General features: G+C 41.1%; 1 long non-coding RNA gene across 1 annotated transcript in view; it reads right to left on the reverse strand.

Annotated features, from left to right (window-relative positions):
- The window catches only part of LOC117874449, a 91212-nt gene that overhangs the window by 36316 nt on the left and 32581 nt on the right, over positions 1-22315 (reverse strand). The window contains exon 3 of the long non-coding RNA XR_004644992.1: positions 19571-19649. This is a non-coding gene — a long non-coding RNA (uncharacterized LOC117874449). The remainder of the gene's footprint in view (positions 1-19570; positions 19650-22315) is intronic.

Below are 22315 nucleotides of genomic sequence, written 5' to 3' on the forward strand. Positions count from 1 at the left end.
TTTCAAGTTAATAACGATGTCGGTGGAAAGTCACTTTTCCAAACATTTGGCTTTTGTTTGTGTTACACCCTGCTCCTGCAGTTCAGTAGAAGGCCTGTCAGATATTAAAATGATCCCTCACCTGATTTTAGTCAGTAGAAGGAGTTAATCACACAAAACAGGTGCCAGATAGCAAAGAAGCTTGATCTGAGAAATAGCATCACCACTGTTCTCTAGTTTACAAACAGCAAACCCTTTAGCCCTATTATTGGTTCTCTCATTTGCCATACTCTAGCTCCAAAAGCCACTCTACTTCTCTAAATTGTTAGCAGCTTTTATAGCCAAAGATAAGTGTTCATCACTTTTAATGTCATTGTTGCATCTGTTTTGTCATTTAGCTGTAGCAGGTTGTATTACAATGAGACAATTAATGAGGAAATGGATACAAATATTTTTATTTCAAATAGCAGCTCTCGGACAAGGTCTGGAAAACAGAATCAAGCCATATGATTGTAAAAGAAAAAAACCTAAACAAGTGGGCATCATGCCACTATTTGTGAATACTCTGTAAATACAAACATCGTATCAGGGTGGAAAAATGTACATTTTTCACTTTAGTCTGGCTTTTTTTTTTTTTTTAATTAATTTGGCCCTTTTCGTTTCACATAAATGCAAACTCAAGCATGGCACATCAACAAACAGGATCATTTATCTTTTTGTGAAAAGCCAAACATTGCATTCCCATTCAGAAAAAGCAGCATTTACAAAATGCACTGCTAATAACTGAGGCCTTCAAAATGAAAAAAAAAATCATTTCTATTACTCTGTAATACATTTGCCATGAACATGGTTCCTTTGTAATTATATTTAGCTAAGAAACGTCCCTTTATTTTCATAATTTCCTGAAGATATAGAGGCAGAGGAAGAATGCTTATGACTGATGGAAAGGAGAGGAGCTTAAGTGCTTGCTACAAGAGGCAGAAAACTCTTCTTGATGTAATCCTTGCAGAAATGTCCCTTGACTTCGGGGAAACAAGCATTCTTTTAATTTTATTAACATTTTCTAAAATATTGATCTGTGTTATGAAGTTCTTCTGAGAAAGCACAAGAAATTTGATTAATCATATTAGAGACATGAGAACTGGAAGGTAGCCTACATACATCCTCAAAAAAATAAGTACTGAAAAATACATATGAAGAATATAAAATTAGGTAGAAATGTATAGAGAGGTAGATCCTTTGCAGGCCTATAGATTCTACACTTTTATGTCACTGAAACATTTGGCTTATCAATATATTTTGTCTATTATGCCAGGCAAGGCTCCGACTCCACAGGAGAATAGCACTGTAGATCTCTGCAGGAATATAAGACCTTTTTTTCCGAAGTAAAACGTTTCCTAACTCTGCAAGGGAGGTTGGCAGTAGATCTCAAACTCTGGCCTGTCTTTTTAATACCCCTACAATAGCTCAGTTGGATTGAGACCAGCTGTTGGTACATTACCATTTGTAAATGCTTAAAGCGACTACTCCTCGTTTTCTTGGCAACATTTACTATGGAGGGGGGAAAAAGCCACTTTCATTCAGACATTAAGAATTGCTTGATGCCAGCTTTGGCATACACAAGCCATTGTTTGCACAGCTCTCTTCAACAAGTTCTCAAAAAAATCAACCCTGTAGGGAGGAACTCGGCCCCCAAAACTTTGATTTACACTGTCCATCTAGTCTTCATTTAAAAGAAGACGCATCTCTAGTCCGACTGTTAAGGGCTTCAGTTTTGCAGACTCCCCCCAAAAAATCACCTAGGTGACACTCTCATGCATGATTATAATGACTTCCCTATGTACATCTAAGATTAGCAATTAGAGAGATTGGATCTTTCATTTTATGTGGCCTAAAATCACAATTTGGGTTGTGGGAGTTTGGGAAAAAGAAACACAAAATAACCATGGTTTTACAATAGCAAAAATGCTACTATAGACACTTGAGTTTTATGCAGGTTACAAATATATGGTTATAGCAATGAAGAACACAGACTTACCAGAAAAATTACTTTAACATTTTTCATTTCTACTATTCAGTTGAAAACAGCTTTTGTGACCTTTCATTGTCTCATCCCTTCCAACCATCCCTACCAGAGCTGGGTGCACTGGAAGTGTCTGAGCACGAATGCTAACATCTCGATGGTTGCAGCTGCTAGTACAATAGGATTAATTTGCCATCTACCAACTCTAATGCCCTTCTGTTTCATCTTCTTTCCCCACCAGGGGCAGTGGTGACAGCATCTGTTTCACTGTTTTTTTAGTGGCGCCTTTCGTGCTGTTATAGTTAAGGGTCTGTCATCATTTCCATTACATACACACACACTTCTAGAGGGAAGGGAGAGTTTACAACAACCCATCTAAATAAAAGAAATAATTTGGGGCACAATAAGTTGGCACATGCACCCAAGAGTGAAGCATTTTAACAAAAATTGAGGATGTGGGGCACTCTATGTAATGTAAAAATAATGGCAGTAAGTAGGTTAAGATGTTCACTGATTTATTTTTTTAACACTTCTGTTCCAAAATAAATCCAACTACTCTTTTAAATGAAATTTGGCAGGAAATCACAGCTCAACATACACCTTCTTCTTTATTTATTCAGAAGCTAATAAGGCAAGTGATGGGGGCTAGTTTTTAAATGGTTACAGCCAAGATTTTCAAAAAATGATGAGCAATTTGGGGTGCCTCCATTTTGGGTGTGCAATGTGAGATACTTTAAAGAGGCATAATCTACAGAAAGTGCCAAGCATCTGCCCTCTGAAAATCCTACCATGCTACCAACAGGTATTTGTATAGCATCTGACTTACCTCCACCCTGTGAATTTTTTCCTCTGACTTTGCTTTTGTGAGAAGAGGGGGGGTTATTGTGGGCCAGCCAGTAGGGCCAATGAGATCTGCTAACAGATAATGGAAATCTCCATTAGCTCAAGTGGTTCTGGAATCCTACGTTTGGAAGCTCCTGGTTCTCCAGGTATGTATGGAATCTACTCTCTAGGTTGTTTGTAGTGCATGGATTTGTTACATATCACCTTGTGAGAGCAGAACTTCCAAGAGCTTAGAATCCCCAGTCAGCATATCTGAAGCAGTAACTCCACTCCTAAGAGACTTGCTTTCCATCCCTAAGAGGACCAGGAGTGACAGTGCTGTCTAGAGAGGTCAGATTATTCAAATCCCAGAAATAACCAGGAGGGGTGACAGGTAAACCTTCATTTTCAGAGGCCTCAAAGGCAATTTAACCTAGTACAGTAGGTCTCAGCTCTAGTTGGCACAGCAAGTATTTTGCCTCAATCATCGGCATTTTTTCAGTATGAAATTATAATGCATGTGCAGGCTTTGCTTTAATACAAAGGAACCCTGAGTCAATATAACAGGTCCAAAATCTCTGGAATGAAAATATTCCAACTAGCAAGGTCTCCATACGATAGAGAGGAATGGCTCCTACAACAGAAAGGAGCTGCTGTGATCTGTTGTATTAATTGTATACCAATACCAGAACCCAATACTCACTGGGGTGTGAAATTCACTAAAATTTGTACAGCCAGCATGAGGTCCTTCATAACACTTAAGTTCTTAACATAAAACTGGAATGCTCCATAGAACCCTGTGTGGGTTCTCTGCACTGTGGGGTAAATTATACCCTTTATGAATCTACCTGCAATCTGGTCAACACTATGTATTTTAAAACATTTCCAGTTAAGCCTTCTTTCTTTACTCACACCCAGGGGGCAATGATTAAAAACAGGGGAATGGACACAAGGACTCATTGGTTCTGTTTCTGATTATGGCATTAGCTCCCCACTTGTCCTTTGTCACATCACATAACCATTCTGTGTTTCAGCTTCTCCATCTATAAAATGGAATAATGAATTAAATGCTTGTGAGGTGCCTTGATATCCTACAGAGCAAAGTATTATTATTAATTCTTGTTAGTGTGAGCTAACACAGATTGCTCTCAGGTCCCTGCAATAGGTAAGCACAAAGCCAAAATTCAGAGGATCAGTCTGGATTTTCATGCTTCTCTCTGAATTTCCCAGCAATTTGAGAGATGATGGCAAGAGACTACTTCTATCCAGTTTTTCATGTTGAGGAAAACTATTTGGAGGCTGATCACATTGCAGAAAATGTGCCACATCACATTACTTTAAAAACCAGGTTGAATTAAAGAGAGAAAGGGGGGGAAAGAGAAAACAAATGTACCACCCAGAAATACTATATTCATGAGCTGGCTGAATTATTTAACAGACAACTGAAAAGAGGAAACTCAAGAGAAGCATACAAAAAAATACAACCCACAGTGCAGACACTTTTGCAGAAGCCCATGACAATGAAATACATTTTATATTACCAATCAACTTGCCAGCAGAGAAGGCTAGCTTGCTGCTGCCCACCTCACAGTACTGAAAAAGCAAGCGCCCGATGGGTATCATTCTCCATTATCTCTTAAACCTTCGCCACCAGCACGTGGATAGAAGCGCCGGAAAAATGAAAAGTGTGTATATTGTAAGCGCTGGTTAAACAACCCCACAATAATTCTTATTTGCTGGAGGTTTTAGAGAGCAGATGTAGGATTGGCAGGGTCTGGGAGCTGGCTATATTGTTCTAGCTCATTTAGAGCCAACATGGAAAGAACACGGAAAGCTGCATTTGTGCGTGTGTGCGTGTGTGTTTGGCTTTTGCCATCCACTAGTCTAAGGTTTCTTGGATTCACACTGACACATTAAAAAAAAAAACCCACCAGGTTGGTCGCTGTCCAAAAGAAATATGACTTATATCAGCTGCTGCATGAGAGTCTCTCAATTGCCTCTGCTAAGCTGCCTATTTTGCTGTAGCAAGTGGCCATGTGCCGTAGCACACTGATTGCCCACTTTGGTGGTATCGGTTGCTAGAATAAGGGCAAACAAATGAGGAACCAAATATAAAAAGCAGCCAGCAGCATTGAAGAAGCATTACAGCTGCCAGGCAATAACTTAGATAGTTACAGCTGCCATCACCTAGTTCACGCAAGCTTTTTAATATCTTTTGGCAACGCACAGTGTCACAGCACAAAAGGAAAGTTGGCACTTCCTAGCATACTTTGTTTGACATAACTGTAGGCAGAACCCAGCTGATACCTTCATCAATGTGTATGTGTTTGCTCTTAAGGTACATTTTAGCAGATCAAACATTGTTTTTCTCTTTCTGTGGCACACACCACTGTTAAATCATACGCTGGAACCAGCCCAGATTAATGGGAGCGCGCTCAGTATGCTGGAGCATACGGCCAGCCCCAGCAGCAGCACCCCAGATAAGGAAAAAAATAATTACTGCAGGAGAGGGGTGGGGGAGGGAGGTTAAAAAAATAAATAGATATACTGCTTCGCCAAAGTGTTTTCCTTTCCAGCCAGGAGCAGCAGCAGCAGGAGGAGGAGAATCAGGCCAAAGTCTCTTCTCCATTTACCATACTTATAAAAAACCCACAAGCACAAACACAGATCGGCACACACACATAATTAAAGCATCGACATCCCTTACTGTGATTTACAATCCACATCACCAGAAACACACAGGCGTTCCCAGGATTTCATCAATGTTTCATCTGGTGCTCTTGGCACATCCAACCTCTTCCTCAGACGCAGCGCATACTACGCCTTGCTCTCTCGGCCATGGAGAGGTGCTGAGCTGTACCCCAGTTTTTGCTGTGGAAGACAATCAGTACTAAATGTGTCAGTAGAGCTGCATGATTTGCTGCTCTGGCACCTTGTCTTACAGGGCACATGTAAAAGGCTAGTCTAAAACTCAATCTTGAGGCGGTTTTCGATCATTGTGAATCTTCTACATGGTCCATGATTCTAGGTTACAAAGTATTACAAGGAACCGAGGAAGCTCAGAACAACGATGATGTTATTTCATAGCATCAGTAAGTGACTCAGTGAAAACACAAAGAAGATACAAGCCTGTGCCCCATAGAACTTACAGTCTTGAATGACTTGTTGTGTTAACGTTTTTTTATTCTAAACTATTGACCTTTGTATCACCTATTAAATTTTTACCTTATTTTATTTATAATATACCCTATAAAAGAAATGCACCCATTGCTCAAGCCTCTGACCCTTTCACTTTCATTGCCAGTAATTATGATTTTTACAGGACTAAAAAATTGCACTAAGAGCATTACAGCACAAGAAAGAGAAACCGTCCATGCTCCAAAGAACTTGAACATAATTTTAGATGTGACACAACAAGTGAGGGTAACAAGCAAACAAACAGGGGCAAAAGAGAGAGGAAGTATCATTATCCCTCATTTTAAAAAATGGGAAACTGAGGCACAGGAAGATTAAAGTGACTTGCTCCAGGTTGTGCATGTCTGTGGGAGAGTCAGAAATTGAAACCAGGTCTGCCAAGTCCTAGTCCAGTGTCTGAAACATATGGCAACTTAATCACTGAATGTGAAGGTGGTTTCAGAATCTTAACTGAAATCCAGATCCGAATTTTGAGGCAGGCTTTTATCTCTACAATGGGTTGAACCAAAGCCCAGATCCAAACACCCCAGAATTTTGGGGAGTTCCAGATCTGGATCTGAATTTTGTGTATTGAGCCTCTCTATGGCCCCCGTTCAGGAATGACTAACGGGACTAACCACACAAGCTTAAGCAGCTTTCAAAATCAGGACCTATGTAATTGCTTATTACCACAATTTATAACCCACTGACAACGCCCCCACAACTGTTTCCCCCCCACACACACACACCCACACCTTCCTTTCCTCCCTATGACTGGAGGGATGTTAAGGGGCCACTTCCCCTTGAATGCTCCCTTGAAATAAGTGTTCACTATTTACGCTAAACAATCTCTTCCATCTTGTAATTAGCTGTGATACTCTGAGGCCTATGTAATGTTTACACTATGCCCTTAGAGTGGCAAGGTGCACTGTGAAGCTGCACTTTGTTGGCAGGAGAGAGTTCTCCTGCCGACAAAATAAAACCCGCCCCAATGAAAGACGGCAGCTTTGTTGGAGGGAGATGCTCTCCTGCTGACAAAGCGCTGTCCACACCGGGGCTTTTTGTCAGTAACACTTTTGTCAGCCGGGGTGTGTTTTTTTCACACCCCTGACCGACAGAAGATATACCGATGAAAGTTCAATATAGACATAGCCTACGTTCCCCAGATCTGAAGAAGAGCTCTGTGTAAGCTCAAAAGCTTGTCTCGCTCACCAGCAGAAGCTCATGAAACAAAGGATATTACCTCACCCAACTGGCCTACATTCTTCATGTAAATAAGTCGAAGCAAGTTCAGGTCCTGGCACAAAATTTAAAGGGTGAGGCTATTCATTTTGATCTGCCTGGGATGAGGGGAAATGATTGGTATAAAACTGATCATGCAACAAATTGATTTTAATGATGAGCTGGTGAATAGAACTATGTTATGGGGCAAGGGGATTGACTGTGGCTGGAGGCACAAGTGAGGCAAGGGGAACTGACTTACTACCAAGAAGAAATGGTTCCTGTCTGGGTGGAGCTGGTTTTGATTTGTCTGGGGAAGGAGGGAAAGTATGAAGATGGTGAGCAATCAATTTTGAATCTGGTGGGGAGGAGAGTTGGTTGGTTTTTTTTAAGGTCCCCGGGGGGGAGGGGTTGTGGTGGAAGCAAGAGGGAAGATGGTTCACAAGATGCCTTCCCTAATAGTCTACACTATGAAAACATTTTGCAAACCCATGATATACAGTAGAAAGAAATGCACACACAAAGACAGTCCCAGATTTATAGTCGCCCACCAAGGTAGAACAGGTGGCTGTAATATAATAAAAATGTGTTGCAAGGAACTAGTCATGAATTTTAAAAACAAAAACGCCTACAGACAAAATAGAACTGTAGTGATGCTCATCTAAAACTAAAGAATTCAAACTATTATAAAATGACAACACAGGGGATTACAGAACAAGGGTCTGCTCCTGCAATTGCTTACACAGACAGTCACTCCACTAATGTGAGTCATCCCAGTAGCAAATCCTTCAGCTAATAGTGTTTAGCTAAAAGTGTTTGCAAGATCAGGTCCTAAAGACACCAAGCCCAAACTACAGAGGGATAAGTACAACGGTATTACAATAAAGCAGTACTGCAGCATCCCAGCAGACACAGCCAAATCCTTGCCATTTTGTTTGGATTGAACATGCGGGATTTTCAGTTCTTTGAGTATTTCAACCTACTCCAGGGAGCTGGAGAGTTTCTTAATTGTAGTGCTGTCTCTTTTTTTTATGATAATGGTTACGAGAAAGTGCATGTGTGTCAATGGAAAAATAGAGGAATAGATTCCCTAGTACCTCCTCTTTCTTTAAGCCCCACACTTCCCAGTCATACGATTTGTAACAGGCTAAGGAAAAGATTTTTTTATGCGCAGCCCTTACTAAAACAGAGGCAATGCAACACTGTGCAACACCAAACAATGCAAATTCGGGTTACTTCATTTAAGACTTCAGTAGTACAGGAGCAATAAGATAAAGTTAAGATAAGATGATAGAAAACACTTAAACTTTGGGGAGCTTTGGTTCCTGACCTAAACTTTGCAGCTAGGATCCATCCATCTCTATTAACAGGCTAATTATTGAATTACATCAGTCTGACCATTCCTTTGACTAAAAGAAAGCTCAGGTGGGGAGGGAGAGACAAGAAGAAAAACAGGGATAAATTGTTTATTAAAACAAACCAGTTTCCTTGGTAACTAGATCTATAACTGTGGTGATGTTGCTATTATTTTAATAATGAACAGAAAGGTTTGATGTGAAGTTACATAATCCAGGCTTACGATCCAGCGTCTGCTCCATTGGCAAAGCTGACTCCAGATCTTAATGGCAGACGGCAAACCTCAAAAGGCTCCATTGTTCTATTTGGATCTGAAAGCTTGGATGCTCCCAACCATGTTCCTAGGGAGAGGTGCGCTTGTGCTGCTGAATTACCAACCTGCTCACATATGGTGGGTTTGAAAGTTCACCTCAGACTCCTTTGTTACTAACTTTGAGCTCCCTTTCAGCGACACTGGGGGGAAAGGAGCAGAGAAGGGAACGGAAACAATTCCAACGAGACAACAAATCAAATCATGGCCCTGGTTTTGAACTGAACTGGTTAGACACATAAATGTGTGTGATTTTCTGTACACAGTTGCCACAGTTGTACACATAACCATAGCTGCTTGTACAAATGATCACTTTGATAACCGGTCATTTATTCTTGCCAATGCCTGTGAATTTCCATGACTAACACCCAGTAGCACCCATTTGTGCCAGCCTTACTTGGGAAGGGGTGTTTCTTTTATCTCCAGTACTTAGCAAAGCCTCAATAAGAAATAAAAAAAAAAATTAAAAAATTGAATCACCTTGAAAAAAAAAAAAAGGTTTAAATGACATTAGTCCTACAAAGGGTTACTCACACATGGAGCCAGTGTATAGTCATGGGTGGCGGATATCGAAGGCTAGGGCAGGCTAAGCCTCCCCTGATCCATTCTCCACCCCGAGTCTCTGCTCTCCCTCTACCCTTAAGCCAGCAGGGGCACCAGACCATGATGCTCACCCTAATTGATGGCACTAAGTAAAGAATAAAAATTATCCTCCAGAACATTAGCATTTCAAGAACCCCATGCTCAGGCTACTCCATCACTTGCCACCAGCTTTGCTCCACCCAACCGGTATGTTAGTCAGCAGTCAAATGGTTAAACACACACACACACACCCCACATTTCAGTAACAAATCAGCACTCAAGCGAGGAAATTCAAAGCTAAAGCTAGTGCACCATGCTTTCTACTTCACGACTGCAGGAGTTTCAGAGCAGCACATGGTGTTGCATACACCACACAATATGTCCTGCGGCAATACTATATTCACCACACAATGAATTAAGGGTCAAAGGAGTGACCTTTGAACAGCTTTCCATCGATTCTTTAAAGAAACGCCACATGATAAGTTTAAGTCCATAACAACAAGGCTGCAAGAAGATGTGGCAAACTTTAATTAGCAGTGAAATCAATAACCTCACTTGATATTTTGTAGTTTCTGCCATTATTTTTTTCAAACCAGAAAGAGTCGTTTTAGTATCTTTGTACTTAAAACAGTGTCCATGTGATTTAGAGAGGCGTGTGTTGTTGGATATTTATTGTAAGGGGCTTCATGTGGTTAGAGGTCAAAGCAGAGTACTTTCATCTGTGCACCACAACTCTACGATCTCCTTATGTCACTGGGTAGCCCTATCTTCAAACCTTTAATATGGCAATTACTGAGGATGTTCTTGCAGTTATAAGAAACAGAACTCAGAGAACTGAGACCTGGCTCTGGGTTCTGTCCCAAACTTTCTGTGTGATCTTTGCTAAATCGTTCAGGCCGAAATTTTCAAAAATTATCCACTCATTTTGGGTGCTTCCAATTTTGTGTGGCCTCCTCGAGACTCCTATGGGCTGATTTCCAACGGGCTGAGTTCCAGCAACTCCCACTGACTTTTCCGGCATCTCTCAAAATCAGGTTCTGGGAATTTCAAGTTGGTCACCCAAAAAACTGAGGCATCCACAATTAGTGGGAAATGTTGGTCTTTAGCCTTTTTTCTTCAGTGAATCAATATGTAAAATTGGGATAATGCTTATGTGTCTTGCAGGGGTGTCGGGAGACTGAAACGAGCACTATCAACTTCTATTTTGACTACTGTATCAGGTACTTATATGGCCCTCCATTACCATAGTATTGGAGCACCTCAACAGCACTGTGAGGTAGGGAAGTACTATTATGCCCATTTTGCAGATGGGGAGCGGAGGCAAAAAGAGAGGCTTAGTGACATACCCAAACTCACACAGGAAGTCCGTGGTAGCATAGGGATTTGAACACAGACTTCCCAAATCCTGGGCTAGGCCATAGCCACTGGGTCATCCTTTGTGTCACCCAGCCTCTTCATTCTCCCTTATGGTTGCAAATAACGTCTAAGATAACCAGAACTGTTAATGATTAGAGAAATATTATATATATATATATATATATTATATTAGAGAGAGAGACACAGAGAGAGAGAGAGAGAGAGAGTTTTGTGTTTACATTGTGCCCTTGACATCCCAGTTTGTGAATATTCACTTCATTCTTTCCCACTAAATGGTCACGTTCAATTAGTTTTTGAGAGAGTCTTTCACACAAGAAGAAAGAAAAATATTTTTACAAAATAGGAGCATGCAATTCTAAGAGCACAAAAGTCAACGGGAGAATTCAGAGCCAGGGTTAGGACTTGAAACTACTTTAATTCATTTTGAATGGACTTTGATTTCAGGTTGATGGTACCGCTTGAATTCATTCATGTTTGTTAGGAGAAAAAGGTGCTATTGTAAGCACACAAAGTACTATTATTACCTAATCCTCTTCAAAAATAAGTGTTTACGATCTCCATGACTAAAAAATGAGTTTAGTATTTTTTTTGTTTCTGTTTGAAATCAGTTGCATGTCTAGTATCAACAGCAAATGAAAATAACTTAGGGCCCAGCTCTGTCCCCCTTATTCATGTTGATTAATATCTCATTCCAGCAGTTAGTTTCACTGATGGACAAAGGACTAGTTACAAAGTAAATTACTAGTCAACATGAGTCAGGGTAACAGAATCCAGCACTCAGCAAATAATGTGAGCGATGTCTCTAAACACAACGCTCTCAAAGTTAACTGTTCTCACTGAGTTCTCACTTAAACTTCCAATGCAGCACTGCAGCTTTAGTGGTACCTGGTCTAACCTCAAGCGTCTTGGCATATGCAAAGTATGATGTTTAGGATAATCTCATCATCATCCTTATGAAAAGTGAAAAAGCTTTTAAAGTAATTTATCATCTATCACTCTGCTTGGTGCTAGTTCATGTACACACAAAACACATACCATAAACTGTAATGCATCAGAACGTCTCAGCAACAGCCTTCACTGAACACGCCCTCAAAAGCACTATGCTTAATTAAAGGAAAAGCATTGTCAGCAGGATGGTGGGGGGAAAAACTTTAGGTATAGGGTAAAACAAGACATACTACTTACAGATGTTAATCATCTGGGTGTTTGATTTTATTCTAAAACAGAGGTGCACCTCATTTTAAGAGGATGTTTTAGATCCTTCTCCCAAGTGAAGCAAGGATTAGAAATGGTAAAAAGTGAGGGGGGGGGGATACAAAAATATACCAATGCACCTGTCTCTCTCTCTCTCTTTTTTTTTTTTTTTTTTTGAACCACTTACACAAGATAGCAAAATTCAGCACTAAGAGGAATGATCTAAATCCTTCGATGTCCAAGCTTTCACTTCACTGAATACTAAATTGCAACGCTGCCTGGTTCAACCGGATGGCATCAGAATGAGCAGCAAATACAGAGAGACTGGAGGATTTTATAAAATCCCGATGGGCCCGATCCTACAAGAGAAAGAGCACCCTCGTCTCCCATTCTCTTCACAGTAAAATTAAAAGGTGTTTAAGAATTTTGTAAATAACAACTAGCCCCTTGCGTCGCACATAGAATTGAACCAGCAGCAGATCACAGGTGCAATATGCTCTCAGAAAAAAGAACACTTCTGTAAAACGTGGTGTTCTGCTCCAAGTGAAGCTTCTCAATTGCCTGAACAAGTAGCGTTGATAGAGCACATTGCAGTAGTTTAGTTATAGGGTGACAAACGCATAGGTAATTGTGGCAAGTTTTGCCTAAGAGGAAAGGGCACAAATACAGGCAATTCAGCACAAATGTGATGTGAAAGCAAACGAGAAAATTAATCAGAACTAACATGGGATGCACTAACACCTTTTCCTTCTTGTTTTTGACATAAAGGGGAGCTTTGATGAATTATAATGTTGTTTATCTATTTTATTTCTTCCACTTTATGAAAGGCACCAATGTGGGACGCTAGGTGCCAAGAACCTTATTGTGAGGGTCTTTCAAACACTGTATGATGTGTCTAAGTCTTTGTTGGATCCCCAACTGGCAAAGTACCCAGGCTGTTCCATTACCTCATTGTCCAAGAAATTCACTGTAGAACTCTGCAAGAGTCAGTGGCCAAAAAAACCCACCAGAAAACAATAGTGCAGACAATTCCCTTTGATTCAACACCTTTGTCCTTGGCGAGAATTTTTAAATGTACCCATTTGGGGGCTACTGATCCTTGGTGTAACTCCACTTGTTTAAATGAACTTATACCCGGGGTGATTATGGCCCCGTGACCATAAGCTGGAAAATTTTAAGCTTGCCGAGGCTTTGGCACACAAAGAAGAGAAGAACCAATCTGCTCCAGAAAATCCAGGGATGCCTTAGATTACAGTCTCTGTGTTTTTCCTGGGTTTTTGTAATATATTGTTGCATATCAGTTACAAATGTGTGAAAACATTAAAGTTGAGCCAAATACAAAATAAGCTAATATCTTGTGTTTTCTGAAAAATGCAAGCTTAATTAGAGTTTAGGTAATTAAAGCTTTCACAGTTATAAAAAATACAATACAGCCATTTATGCAAAGCTGCCATTGAGCGAGATTTCAGTAAAATACCATGTAATGTGCAGAACGTCAAAATTTTGCTCCCAATTGAACCGCCTGCAATGCAAGTTCTCTTGCTAAATTTCAGGCTCATGCACCATAATTCTTCTGCCTTGTGGATTTAAACTCAGTTGCTTTGTCTTCATTTAAAAATAATGAGCAGTTTCCATGGGATTTATGTGCTGCCATGCCCCTCCCACTACTCAACACCTACAAGCTGATTCACAAAAGCACAGATACACTGTGTGTGTGTGTGTGTATGTATACATAAATACATACTAATGTCTGTTATAGTATACATGGCCAGCACACACAACATATAATTAAGGTTGAAACTTACATTCTAAGTCACTATTATTAATTGTTATTATTACTACTTAGTACTAATACTAATGTGCTTGGGGCAGTACAAAACACAAGGACAAAGATGGCCTGTGCCTCAGAGTCCACTGCATGCAATCCCATGGATTGCAGTATAGACATATCCTAAAATGGCAAACAAAGGCTCCAATCCAGTAACTTCCCGAGTGCGGGTGGACTCCTGTACCCATCTGGAGCCACACTGGCTTCACCGAAAAAGTTGTAGGCTCAGGACTAATAAAAGGGCATAGAAGGCTGGCACTGCTGTGGGGCTCTCAGAGAAATAGCAATAGGAAATACAAAGAATCATTCTGACTTTGATGATCAGGAACTGACAAAGCAGCCACAAAATCTTTCCAAAACAATACAGATATTGGGCCAGATTCTCTAGCCCAGTGGTTCTCAACCAGGGGTACGTGTACCCCTGGGGGTATGCAGAGGTCCTTCAGGGGGTACATCAGCTCATCTAGATATTTGCCTGGTTTTACAACAGGCTACATAAAAATCACTAGTGAAGACTTGTTTATACTGCTCTAAATACGATACACTGAAATGTACATACAATATTTATATTCCAACTGATTTATTTTATAATTATATGGTAAAAATGAAAAAGTCAGCATTTTTTCAGTGCTGTGACACTTTTGTATGTTTACGTCGGATTTTGTAAGCAAGCAGTTTTTAAAGTGAGGTGAAACTTGGGGATACACAAGACAAATGGGACTCCGGAAAGGTTGAGAGCCATTGCTCTAGCCCGTGTACAGCTCCTTTGCACCACTCATGACAAAAAGGGGGCCGTAAGCCAGATGCAAATAGCCAGCAGAGAATTCTCCTCCTCGCTTGCTAGTGAATCTATACTGTTGCTGGACCCTGCCTCTGCCCCCACTTTGTGGCATAGGGAGCATGTGGGGGCAAGAAGGGAGGTGTCTGTGCAGAAGGAAGCGTGGCAGATTTCTACTCTGCTATCCCAATCTATGTAATTTATAGAGATCTGGCTGAATGGCACTGGGACCAAGGTGGCCCTCAGAATCCAGGAGCAGATTCCAGCTCCCTACCATCCCACCCTTCTCTCCAGTACCGAACAGAGATCTGTCGCAAGAAAGAATCTGCCCCTACATCTTCATAACCACTAGAAAGGTGAATTTTATTATAAAGACGGATCACGGCAGATTGACTCGGACACCTGTGTAGTATAGACCATCATTCTGACTGGTCCCATTACAGTGCCTTCGGCAGAACAGAGCTTTCGGAAACTTCAACTGATCGAGAGCTACTAGAGGGCTTCAGTGAGTCAAGACACATTCTCAGAATCTGTGATTATATCAGTGGACCGCTAATTGACAGAAAGCCTTCTGTATGACACTCCAGTAGATACATTTGTATGTTTAAAAAAAAAATCAGAAAAGTGTCTGTGAAACTTTAACCTGTTTGAGTTTAAGGTTCTTCAGACAATAGGTTAAGACGTATGTTTTAAAAAAAGATAGTCTATCTATTTTATTTATAGGGGAACTGGAATTTTCATGTGAAAAACTGAGATCCTTGTCCTGGAGAGGAAGTTACTGAATAAGTGATTCATCCCTGGTGAATATAAGTGAGATGTCAATAAAAAGTTGTGGTTAAATGGGGCTAGAATAAACATATTGTACTGTATCAAGTATCAGAGGGGTAGTCGTGTTAGTCTGGATCTGTAAAAAGCAACAGAGAGTCCTGTGGCACCTTTAAGACTAACAGATGTATTGGAGCATAAGCTTTCGTGGGTGAATGCATCTGACGAAGTGGGCATTCATCCACAAAAGCTTATGTTCCAATACATGTTAGTCTTAAAGGTGCCACAGGACTCTCTGTTGCATATTGTACTGTACACTCACTGAGTGTTAGGATTGTTGAAGGAGCGGGGACTTTACACATGACTCATTCTTTGGTTTGTAGATTTCTTCCCAATGCAGTCTGAGATCTCAATAGAAGCTAATAGGGCTGGTTTCAGCTTTACAGCACTCACCAGGTGCTATTACACTGTCCATATTGACAAAAATTACCAAGGCTATGCAGAGAGACAAGGGGTATGAAACATCCCATTAGAACCATCAGACCTATGCCAAACAAGTTCAGCAAGAGAAATTAACTTCCTAGAGGGAATGCCTATCTCCTAAAGAGGAGTGGGGAGAATCTTAATACCTGACCTACTAATTACCTGGGAGGAAAGTTTGCAGTAATTAAAACTGGTTTCAAAACTTTTTGTAGATAATTGGGCTTTAAAAAAAAAATCACTAGCAGATAATTTTGTTCTATTTTTAAACCCTCTGACTCTTTCTTGGCAATCAGTGGGGGGGCGGGAGGGAAATCCAACCTGGAAGTGTCCTTCATTTTTATTTACATATAGCCTTACCTGCTCTTTTGTTGATAAATTGAAAGCTGGATTTGAAACAAAATAATGATAATATACAGCTGCATGGGCAGATTACAAAAAGCAAAGAGCCTGACAACAATCTATGGTGGAGCTAGAAGAGATTTCTAACTTTCTTTACATCAACAAGTTTAAAAAAAATTGTCATGCAGCTTTTAATTGACATTAATAAAGTGGAGATAAAGCCCTCTAGGTCTTAATCCCAACACTGTGGTGTTGCAAGTTAATGATATATTAGCCGATGCTGTATATCATGAGCTTAGAGAAGGGTCAGAGAGAACAGCCCAGCCCAGGCTGGGGGTGGGGGCTATATTCTATGGGTAACCTTTGGCCTGTCAGGGCTGTCAATCAACAAGCCACATGCATGGCTACTGAGTTTCTGGTAAACCTCCTTTCACACCTATGAATTCTGTCAAGTATCATCCATTATCAGCAGGTCTTTCAATAGCTACATGGCATCTATAAATTGATTGAATTGCGAGATCTCAATAGCAGAGGTCAATGACTCTGAGCTATTGTTTTTAGTGGTTAAACAAGTACTTGGAGAATTATTGATCCACTGCTGTCCTTTTGGATATTCTCGTAGGACCATACATGATAAACGACTGTTTGTTTGACTTAGCTGCAAATGACCCAAAAAGATTTATAAGGAAAAAACATGAGAACTATAAATTAGATATAAAGTATTAGGAAGGCTTTCAGAGAAACACTTGTTGATGAATTAGACAAAAGATCCACAGTTTGGATTTGTAGCCCAAATTTTGTACTACAGCACCTCGCATAATGAGACCCCAAAACTGATGTGGGCTCTCGGGGCACTATTGTCATACAAACAACAAACAATCTGGATCTAAATTTCCACAAAGTTCAGGAGTGCTTTGATCTGGGCTTGTGAGTCAGACCCATCTCTTATACTGATTGGCCAGCATGAGGGTGAACCAAAAATCAAGAGCATGAGACCATCTTCCCAAGCTTGCTGAGTATGTAGAATTGAAGTGCAGAACCGTGGCTCTACTGAATCATTTTCCCACGTGAACTAATTCACCTTTGTTAATTTACCCGCCTTTCAATAGCTCTGTACAGTGTTCAGTGTCTAGCCATCACAAGTGAAGACAGAGGCACCATCCCAATCTTACTGACATCTGTGGAAATCAGGGGTAGTGTAAATTAATGGAATCACATCAATGTCATGTAAGCGTAGGGCCTGGTCTACCCTAGGATTTTAGCTGTGGTGTAAACCGATAGCACAGACATGGTTTACACTCATGCAGTGTGATTTTTCATGCAGTGTCTTTCTGGGTTCTTAACCATCACCACTAGTATCCCCATAGTATCTGAATCACCACAGTGAAGAACAAGGTTCTGATGTTCATGAAGTTCCATTGGCCACAATGATGTTTTGAGAAAATACAGGCAATCTGTACTGGTGCCATTTACCCTGATTTCAAACCCTGGGATAAATTGCACCAGTGCAAATCATGTTGCACTGTTGTAAACCACGGCTACACTTGCCCCAGTATAGCTACACCCTAAAATCCCAGTGTATACAAGGACCTGGTGTAAGTATAATCTGATCCAGATGGTCTGGTGGGATAGAATGGTCCAGCAAGCCTGCAGAGATCCCCAAATTGGTATTTGCAGTCAGTGGAACTTTGCATAATAGCTAGTTTGGAAAACAAGAATCCCAGTTTGCAAAACATGTCAAGGTTTCAAGAATTGCTTTCATTCTGCATCGGAACAAAGCAAAGCCCTTTTTAACATTTTTAATGAAAAAACAAGAGAGACCCTCCCACTCCAGAAGAAACTGGTTCAGAACAAGACTTGAACCTGGGTCTACCCCAGCACTGGTACGTGCCATAACCACTGGGCTATGAGTATAGAATCAATCAGTCTCTCCCAATCTCTACTTTGGAACTGTACAATTTTGTATAAAAATAAATAGTCATTGGATCAGAAAAATAGACTGTTTAGCCTGGAGAGGGCACTCATGTGAAATGTGGGAGAGCCAGGTTCAAATCTCCAGCTTGCCTGATTCTCTTTCTGGCCCAGTGAATATGTAACAGGTCCCTGCTCAGGCGGATACTGGGAGATATCACATTCCAGGGGCATGCCCTAATCACTGGGCTGTTGGCTATTCAGGGGGCAGTTGGTCTCTCTCCCTTCTGGACCACTGAAACCCAAACTTGGCAGTTTCAACAAATCAGCATTTCTCAATGAAAAATGTTCCTCACCAGCTTTAATCACGACCTTATTCTGCAGTGTGGTGAGTCGAGCTCAGATACGACACAGACAGGAGCCATCACAGATTGAAAGAATCATGGTGTTGTGATGCAAATGTCATAATATCAAAGTCTGTTCCACTGGACATACTGCTAAAGGCAGAATCCCTTTTTGCACTATACTCTCTAACCAGTCAATTTAATTATTCAAAGAAGATTGACAATAAAAAGAAAAGAAAAGTATCACAAGGCCCCATTCAGCTTGTTTCTTTACCATGGCCCTCTTGCAGGAGGAAGGATACTCTTGTAACTAAAACACACTGAAGGACCTGGAGCCAGGAGGCCTGGATTAAAGTTCTGCCACAGACAGCCTGTGCTGACTTGGACAAGTTACTTAAGCTCTTGGTGCTTCAGTTTCCCCACCTGTAAAACGAAATAGTAAATGGCTCACTAACTCACAAGCCTTTGTGAGGCCTAATTCATTAGTGTGTGTAAAGAGTTTTGAGAGCCTCGGATGGAAACTGCAAAGTATTATTATTAACATGATAAACTTGTTCAGATAAAACAGTTCTCTCTTCTGACTAAACTAGTGTAGGCCTGCTCCTTAGGTTGACTTATTAGCAAAGCTCTGCTTTTGAGTTTACTGGGCCTGAGTTTTCATCCAGTTGAAGTTACAGGAGCAGAGAATGAGGATTTGGGTATTTTACACGTTTAGTATTCAAAACTCAGTGCTCCGTTGCCTTTAGCATCTTCCAGCTTCAGGGAAGCATTGTGCAGCTGTTGTGAATGTGAGAAGCCGACAGAGACTACAAAATCCTGAAAGAATTTAACCATGAATCAAATATTTGCATATAGGCCCAATCCTGTAAAGTGCTGAGTGCCCTCAATTATCACTGGAGCCAATTCATCTGTAACCTAAATCCATCAGTAAGAGTGTTGCACTCAAAGTCCCAGTAGTATATTAAGCCAGTCTTGATACTGTTCTTATGCTATTTCCTCATAAAGATTTTGAGATCTTGACTTCAGTGGGACACAAGGGTGCGTGACACTCTGGCAGGATGGGGCTCAAATAGCATAAACTCACCATTCAGACAACGGACATCCACAGTACAGTTGGGTTTCATCCTGCTAGGTGTGTATCACTGCAGTTGCCACAGGTTTCTCTAGAGAAAGAAATCAAGAGGAAAGATCATTGTTTCCTTGACAATTTGCAAGAATATCTGAATTAAAAATGGAAGTTTTGTCATTTGCATGGCAAAGGGAGAGGGGAAAAAGAGGAAGTATTGTTAGGTGTTGGTAATGTAAAAACATAAGTATGCTGTTATTTATGTAATTAGTTATTGCTTTCATTATGGGTGCAGTCTTAATGGTTATAGTATTTATGTATAATTACCTTAATATTCACTGAAATTTCCAAGTAGCTCCCTAATTAACTGTCTCAAATATATAATTACATTGTATCTTTACGCAAGACTTGCCTAATTAATGTAGTTACACCACTTCTTTTGTGAATGTGCATTATTAAATGCTCTTTGCATCATTCTTCTGACTTCTTGTAATTCACACTTTACAAAAATTAAGACCTTGAATTAGAAACCTCCATGAGCGACCAACTCCAAAAGCAAGCACCAGATGACACCTTTTCTTGGGGGGAGAAAAAAAATTCTTACTAAGCCTCATTACCACTTCCCATTACAAAAGCTTTCCAACTGGACGTGAAAGAAATCCCAGGTAGCATTGTTTTTTAAGAGGAGATAGAAAACACTACATGGGGTTTGAAGAGAAGAGCTAACTGCCAGCAATGTGCCCAAACTTTGAAAGGCCTGCTTCCCCTGCCAAAAGCCACCTGTCGGGGGGCTGAGTTATGACATGATACTGCCCCAACAACTTAGCAATATCCAGCGGGATTTTCAAAAGCACCCAAGCACCTTACTCAATAGCTGCAGGGCCAGCAAAACTTTAGGGGGTAGGGAGCTCACTAGTACTATCTGTTGGTGAAAAGGGGAAGTTCCATAGGGGAATGAGCTGCATGTCCCTCTCTTTTGGTGAACTCAAGAAAGAATGGCCAAGGTCAGCTTCATAAACGTTTTACCCACACCTTTAGATAAACAAGAGGGGGAGGAGTTCTTTTCCACCACCTGTTGGTGAATGGTGGTAAGTACAGCTACAGAGAGTTTATTTGCATAATAAGCCTCTATCCAGAAATTCTCCCCAGGGCACACTGGTGAATTACCAGAACTGTATATGAAATCTGAATTGGTTGGGTAGTGGGACTAACCCTTAGAAAAGAAAGGGAAAGGGATTTGAGATTCCTAACTTGTGGCAAGGACTCTGCTCAAGGGTTCTCTATGTCATAGTGCCCCCTCCACTGAAGATTTTGCAAAGAGATGATACAGAGGTGACTGCACAACAAGAGATGATAACACAGAGGTGGCTTTGAGCTGAAGCCACAGCATATGGCAACAGAACTGACCTCTGGTGAGGGCCCCCCAACCAACACCAATAAAGCTGAAATCACTCTAGCTGTGTTAACGTGGAGGAGCCTTAGCATAGGATCACCAGAGCACACTTCCCGTAGGGGCTGGAGGCAAGTCTGCCTGAGTACAATCCTGGACTCTAGAACTATGCTACCCATTGACACCAAACCATGAGTGGGGTGTAGCAGAGGGGGAAGCAATGTGTTAAAAGGACAAATAATTACTGGATGTCCGCACCAGTAGGTGGGGAACTGACTTAAAGGACAAATGCCAAAGATACTTGGAGAATGGGTTTAGGAAGGTTTTGTTTGTTTTAGTTATTATTGATGTATATGTATTGTTCATGTTTTCCCCAAGTTGATTCTGTGTCCCCTTATGCCCTTGTTTTATACACAGACTCAGTAATTGCCAGGTGGGGAAGTATAATTTGCTAAGGACACCCAAAGAAGATAGTTTTGGGTTGGGGGCCTCAACCTGGTGGTGTTTGCTAATTTTAAAAGGAACCCCTACCTATGTGAACCCAGCCCTGGCAGCTGCCAATAACACATGAGAGAAAGGTTACACTTATGTAGATGGGTTTGAAAAAATCATGCCACTCTTTGGTCTTGAATATATGGATGGGACCCAATTATGTTGGAACCATGTTACCCAAACTGCATCACAGTCTTGCAATGATCCTTCACCATGAACAATTTGGTTATAGAACCCTTAGCAAGTTTTCTTCCTTTCTGGCACTAGCTAAGCTTTCATTAGTGAATATTTTTCACTTGTGAACAGTCACCAGATTTAAATATCGTGGCTGTGCTAAGAGGTTTGACAAGCGTGGAGGACGGGAATCCGCCTGGGTCACTGAAACTGATCCTGCGTTAGGGAAAGCCACATGGGTGCCTTTCATTTATCAGTCTTCAGCACTGGCATGAGCAGTTCTTTCCACTAAGGGCAGCAGCAACTCCTCTCCTTCCCCTTAGTGAGGAGCAGCCAGGCTGACTGGAAGCTACCTGCAGGGACAAGGAGATGAGGCAGTAACAGGAGATTCTGCCATAGGCAAGATAACAAGCCAGCTCCTGCCAGTGCTGGGGACCAAAAGCAGCCAGCATAAGAAAGACAGCTCTGCCATTCTCCCTCACAAAGGAACAGGGTCAGTGGAGCAGAGTAAATCTGATCCTCAGAGTGTCTGTTCCTTCAGGAAATGGCCCAGCCTAGCATCCTCCTCCCTATGCAATCACCCTAACTCAGTCCCTATTACTGTTGAAAAAAGTCACATATGGTTCGTCCTCATCCACTTTTCAGCTCCTTCCCTCCCCAGGTTCTGACTTCTGTTGCTGCCATGCCACACCCGCTAATCAGCTTCA

Source organism: Trachemys scripta, chromosome 3, assembly GCF_013100865.1.
Source record: "Trachemys scripta elegans isolate TJP31775 chromosome 3, CAS_Tse_1.0, whole genome shotgun sequence".
NCBI lineage: Eukaryota > Metazoa > Chordata > Testudines > Emydidae > Trachemys > Trachemys scripta.